Source organism: Dipodomys ordii, unplaced genomic scaffold (assembly GCF_000151885.1).
Source record: "Dipodomys ordii isolate 6190 unplaced genomic scaffold, Dord_2.0 Scaffold105, whole genome shotgun sequence".
Lineage (NCBI taxonomy): Eukaryota > Metazoa > Chordata > Mammalia > Rodentia > Heteromyidae > Dipodomys > Dipodomys ordii.
Window position 1 is genome coordinate 2,905,837 of NW_012267321.1, and position 6,708 is coordinate 2,912,544.

At 47.3% G+C, this 6,708-nt stretch overlaps 1 pseudogene; it reads left to right on the forward strand.

Annotated features, from left to right (window-relative positions):
• The first annotated feature begins 2,860 nt into the window (after positions 1-2,860).
• On the forward strand, positions 2,861-3,784 carry LOC105994212 (annotated as a pseudogene).
• The last annotated feature ends 2,924 nt before the right edge of the window (positions 3,785-6,708 follow it).

Consider the following 6,708-nt stretch of genomic DNA (forward strand, 5'->3'; position numbering starts at 1 on the left):
GGTAGAAAGTAAAACAAACTCTGCAGACATAGCAAAGCAATCCTGGGCACCTGATGTTTTTTAAGTAAGCCAGCTCCTTCTGGTACCTTGAACTGAGCACAGGGGTCAAGATGACCTTAGAGCTATACTGTTGGCTCCCAACAAATATCAGAGGTAATATTAAGATATTATACTAGGAAAGGAGATCCACTAATATAGCTTATGGTTACTAGATTAGAACTACTTTAATCATTGGATAATCTTATGCATTAGTATATGATTTCATAAATGACTTTAAGTGTATGAAAATGTAATAGTCATACTGCAAACATTTTGAATACCTTTTGTGACTTAAATTTACAAATATTTAAAATTGTGTTGCATTTCTGGTTTGCTGTTTATGAAAAAGATGTTTCACAAAAAAAAAAAGATGATGAAGCCTATTTCCATCACAAAGTACGACTAGGCCAGGAACAAGAAGGAAATCGATTTATCTGCTGCCACATCTGTAGAAATACAGATCCCTGTAGAAAATGCAAGACATCAGACAGAGAAAGGCAAATGCATTTTATTGAAACAGAGAAGAACTGGGAGGAGGAATTGTCATCAAGACCAGAAGGGTCCAGGTGAGGAATGGAGTCACATGCAATGAAGTAGACCATAAACCCAGGGTGAGGAGTCACTGCTGATCCTCTCCTGAGCACAGTGACAAATTTCTGCTTCAAAATCACCACTGATAATGATGAAAATGGGTAGGGAATTAGAGAATGAAGCTACCTCCTCAGAAACAACCAGGCATGAAAAGAGATCACTCATCACTGTACTTTCAGGAATATGCATGAAATGCTTACCTCTAATCTCCAAATGGGGTCTCTAGTGATGAAAACATTTTTAGAAAAAAATGGCCATTATTGCCAAAGAAAATTCTGTACAGGAATGTCTCATTCTATTTTCTTTCTTTTTTGTGCCAATCCAGGGTTTGATCTCTGGGCCTGGTTGCTTTTGCTGAGCTCTTTTATTCCAGACTGGCACTCTACCACCAGAGAGTGGAGATAAGAATTGGAGATAAGAATCTCATGGGCTCTCTTCACCAGGCTGGCTTTGAACCTTGATTCTCTGATATCAGGCTCCTGAGATTGCATCAGTTCAGGGATCCATTTTTCTTTTCTAACAGTACATATGATGATAAAAACAAAAGGCAAATGAGATGAGGAGGGCTGGGAAGGTGGCTCAGGGGTAGAGTGCTTGCCTAGCATACATGAAGCCCTGGGTTCAATTTCTTAGCAGCACATGCATAGAAAAAGCCAGAAAGTGGTGCTGTGATGCCAATGGTAAGTAGAGTGCTAGCCTTGAGCATAAGCAGCTCAGGAACAGTGCCCAAGACCTTAGTTCAAGTCTCAGAACTGGAAAAAAAAAGAGAAGGGACACTTTGGGAAAGAAACATTGGGGATACATAGCTTACACACCGCTGAGGTTGTTTACAGTCAGTCATCACAAGTTGGCCCTCAGTGTCTCCTACCGGCCTACTGGGATCCAGGAGAGGTAAGCGATTGCACCACTCCTCTGCCCCCTGGAGCAGCACCCATGAGAAAGTGAAAAGTGTGTTGATAATTGTCACATGGGGGAAAAGAAAAAGCTTTCTGAGAACTTGGCTTTCCACCCCAGGTGAAGGGAAAATCACTGCTCCCGTGGGAGACCACCTCAGTTGCCGCACTCCTGGAACCCTATCTAAGGAGCCCTCTGCAGCTCTGAAGTGCCCATGTGCATCTCAGAAACGACCCACCCTGCCACACACATCCTGAGAGAAGAGGCAAGCACATGTGTTTACTGCCACTGGAGAGGCGCAGCCTGCAGGAGAGACCCCAGGTTCCACACTCTGGGTAAGGGATGGATCACCTTAGGAGCAGGGATTCTGGATTGAACCCAGTTGCATAACAAAGAAACAGGGAAGGATAGGAATGGGCTAGGACAGTGAAAAGAACTGGGGTTCTAGGCCTCTCTCCCCCAAGCCCTGTTGGTTCCTAACTTCGTCTCCCCTCACAGAGTCTGTCCTGGCTTATGACAAGTGAGGAGGAATCCTGATTGTCCAGGGGCTGGGGAAGATGTATTCTCATAAGCGACTCTAGAATGGCATTTGAACCTAAAATTGCCTCCTATCTGTCTCTGACATCCACCTGCTTCTTAACACCCAACATCTCCAACGCAGACCTGGTTCATCTTCCTGGTATTTCTTCTGTGAAATGTAGGCTCCGTGCTTAGGAAAGGATGACACTTGGGACCCACTCCTGGAGCCAGTGTATTGAAGTATAAGTGCACATGACTCTGGGAACATGTCAGTCATGTTTCAAGTTTCTTTCTTTAGTCAGTCAGAGAGCTTGAATTTGAGTCTTGCCAATGTTCCTTCAGCCCTTTTTGCTCAAGGCTAGGCCTCTACCACTTTGAGACACAGATCTACTTTGGGTGTGCTGGTGCTTAACTTGAGAGAAGAGTCTCAGAGACTTTCCTTCTCTGGGCTGGGTTGAATTGGGAATCCAAGGTCTCAGCCCCTGAGTAGCTAGGATTAGTCTTGAGCCACTAGGGCCTTGATTGTTTAGAATCTTAGATCTGATTCTACAGAGAAGAAATGCAGCTGCCTTCACCTCAGAACCAGACTCATCTTCCCTTAATGCCATTTCTCCAGGTTCACCCATTTACTTGAACATGCCATCTTCCTCTTCCCGATGGATGAATAGAATTGGATTTTTCCTAATACATGAGAGACAGTAGCACAGTATTTCCGGTGGTCTGAATTCTGGATGGAGAATGTTGAGTTCCCTTGGCACCATGCAGGCCTCAGTTTCCCAAGCCAGAGCCTCTGAATGAGACTCAAGGAACAGAGAGGATGGGAGATGCCCATGTATCTAAGGAGGTGATCCTCTTAGCCCAGACTGTGTTTGGGTTTGTGGGTAATTTGTCTCTTCTCTCCCATTATCTATTTCTTTCCTGCATGGGGAACAGGACAGCCACAGACTTGATTCTTAGGCACTTAATTGTGGCCAACCTCCTAAGTCTTCTGTGTAGGGGTGTTCCCCAAACTATGGTGGCATGGGCTGGAGAAATTTCTTCAATGATATAGGGCGCAAAATGGTCTTCTATCTTCACCGAGTGTGCAGGGGGGTGTAGATCAGTAGCACTTGCTCCCTGAGCATCTTCTTTGCTGTCAGCATCAGTCAGGGGGACTCCAGGTGGGCAGGGCTGAAGGGGAGAGCCCACAAGACATTGTCTCCACCGTCTACCTCAGCTGGGGGGTCTTCCTCCTGCTGATCATTGTTAATCTCATGTTCATGACTGGGCCCAAAGCACAGGACAACATGACAAGCTTAAAGGCCTATGGATACGGTTCCTCCATGTGTCACAATCCACCTGCTGATGTGTTGTACGTGGCCATGCTCTCAGTGCCTGATGTTCTGTGTCTGGGATTCATGCTCTGGGCCAGCACCTCCATCCTTTTTGTCCTGTACAGAGACAAGCAGAGAAAGGGACAAATCCAGAGGACCAGTGTCTCCACCAGAGCCTCTCTCGAGTCCAGAGCCATAATAAGCATCCTCCTCCTTGTGAGGGCCTTTGTCTCCTTTTAGACTGTGTCCTTCATCTGTCAGATTTGCTTGTCTGTGCTTTACAACCCAGCCCTGTGCTGCACCATATGGCAGCATTTGCTATGGGCTGTTTCCCAGACCTCAGGCCTTTCCTACTCATGAGCGGACACTCCATTCCCTGCAGCCTCCTCTTCACCTGCACCAAGAAGAAGAAAGTGGTCCTCCCCTGAGGACCAACAAGCTTGCATCTGTGCTGAACTTTGCTTGGCCATTCAACAATCTCCACACCTAGATAAAAATCATCTGCTTAGAGATAGAGGTGTGCACAAACATCTACACCTGTGTATTTGTGTGCTATATATCTGTGTGTGTGTTCATCTGTCTCTATTGTGCTGGCCCACAAAATTATATGAAAGTGAAAATGTGAGATTTTGAAATAATGCTTATTAGGTTGTGTCAACTTCCTCCAGAGAATATACCCCTTAATTGGTAGTCATGTCAAATTCAAGATAAACTGTTTAAACTCACTTAACATGTTTTTGTAATTCCATTTAGAATTTTTTGATGTATTTTTTCTTTAATAGTTCCCTATGCAATGAAGCAAATAATTCTTAAAGCCCTTTCTGTTCTGCAGAAGAAAGTAGTTGGAAAGAAAATAGCAGCTGGGTGTTGGTTGTTGATGCCTGTATCCTGAGTTCCTGAGGAGGGGGGAACTAAGGATCACAGTTCAAACCAGTCTAGGCAGAATACTCTGAGACTCTCATCTCGAATCAACCAATTTAAAAAAATGGTGGTGGTGCTGTGACTGAAGTGGTAGAGCATTAGCCTTGAGCAAAATCATCCCAGGGATTGAACGGAGGCCCAGAGTTCAAGCCCCAGGAGTGGCACAAAGAAGGAAAGAGAGAATGAGGGAAACAGACGTATAGATAAATAGAGACAGACAGAGAAGAGAGATGGAAGGCCAGCAAAGAAGAAGGAAGGAAGGAAAGAAGGAAGGAATGAAGGAACGAAGGAACGAAAGAAGGAAGGAAGGAAGGAAGGAAGGAAGGGCAGAAGCAACGAAGGAAGCAACGAAGGAAGGGAGTCCTGCTGGTGTAGCCCTGACCACAAACTTCAAGGCTCCTTCCTTACAGTTACTCCCTTAGTCTTGTCTGTGCTTATTTCTTTCACATAATTTATTTTCACAACTCTTGATTTTCCTTGACAGTCTATGTTATATATCTCTACACTCTCTGCTAATTCAACAAGAACATTAAGTGTACTTTTGAAAAGCATATTTTTTTAATGCAAAGTTGTTTTTAAAACATGAAGGCTCCTTGAGAAAGTCCCTTGCTTGGCTATTGTGACATTTCCTGCAGTGCTCCTCATGTCCCTTGTTTTGAGGTCACTATACCACAGCCTCTTGGGTGCAAGTCAGGACTGCTGTGCTGAATGACAAGCATGGCCATCCAGTTCAGGGTTCTCCACCTCCACCCTTTACTTCTTAGGAATGAATTTCAGGGTGACAGCAAGCCAGAAGTAGCACTGATGCCCTTTGGACAGTCACCAGCCCTGAGCACAAAAGCTCAGGGACAGGACGCAGGCCCTGAGTTCAATTCCTGGGACCAGCACAGAAAAGGAAAGCAAACAGATGGCAGGCCTGCCTCCAGGAACCATCCAGGGACTATGCCACGTGCTGAGTGGACTGTGGGCTCTGACCCAGGCGCCTCCTCCTGATCCTGAAATCCCCACAGCCAGCCCACCACAGATAGGCTTGAACCACAGGCCCTGCCACCCCTGTACTCCCTCCCCCAACACTCGCTTTAGTCAGATTCACTCCACACCCCATGCCCTTAATCCAGCTCAAAGTCATTCCACCGAGCACATGTGTGCTGGGGTCTCCTTGGGCAGCTGCTGGTGTCATCATTAACCTCAAGCACACCTGGTCCTCTCCTGACCTCTGGTGTTCCCATCCCCAGAGATCCTCCCCATCTAAGTCCCCTAGGAGAGCAGGGATGTGGACTTACCCTCCTGACCTAGAGGCAGCATGAATCCTCCACCAGCTCCCTGCTATCTGAGGGGATGCAGGCTTTCCCTGCCTCCACCCCGCACCCTCTCAGCACCTGCTCCCCAGAAGCACCCCACCCTCCACCCACCTCACACTGTCTAGAGCAAGATCCAAATCCAAGACAACCCACGCCCTGTGCTTCCCTTCTCCCACAGCGCTCAGCAATGTTCCACGTGCTTTTCCTCCTTTTTTTTTTTTTTGGTCTGCCATATGGCTTGATCTCTGGACCGAGGCACTGTCTCTCAGCTCTTCAGATCAAGGTTAGGCTCTGCACCCCATGCACTCCTGCAGTCCTCTGGAAGCACTGCCTCCCGTTGTCACGCTGACATGCAGCCCTGCCTGGACTCTTTTCTTCTGGAGAGTTTGCACATTCAGGATGTTTCTCTCCATCTCTGTCTCCTTTCTTCCTGAGCACAATCAGTTCTGCGCCACCATCTTGTAAGAATCCCTTTCCTGTTCCCTATGTCCTTGCCACGCGGTGGCCAGACCCCCGACTCCTGCTCCCCTGCCTCACACCTGCCTGCCAGAGCTCACAGCCAGCTCCTGACTTGACTTCATTCACAGCAGCACCTGGGGACTATGCTCAATATGGAGAGATGAGACACGCTCATCTCTCACTCGTGGGGATGAGTTGAAGCTCCTGACAAAGCCTTCCAGGAAAAATGGATTGTGACACAAAGGTGGCACTCAGCCTGTGAACCGGCTGGGAGGTCAGCTCCCCCCCCCCACTCCCTGCATCCTTAGCTTGGGAACTCTGGGCCCATTCCTTGTGCACCTCCTATTGGTAGAGCAGGCCACACTATGGTTGCCATCCTCTCAAAACCACCAGCCTGGCAAATAGCAGCCATTGTGACCAAACCAGCGGAATCCGGAAGAGCCAAGAAAGTCCTGGGGAGGTTTTTGGGGGAATCATTAATGCCAGGTCAGATCTGGGAGTAACCATTGACTGACACCTAACACAGGCACCACCTGACTTGTGTTCATGGGTCAGATCCGAGTCCTGGCATGATGGTGGCCACTATTGCACACAGCACACTCCTTGCTTGTCAGGTCCCTGCCAGACTGTATCTATCTTCCCATTGTTTCTCCTTCTTTAAAATACCTAAT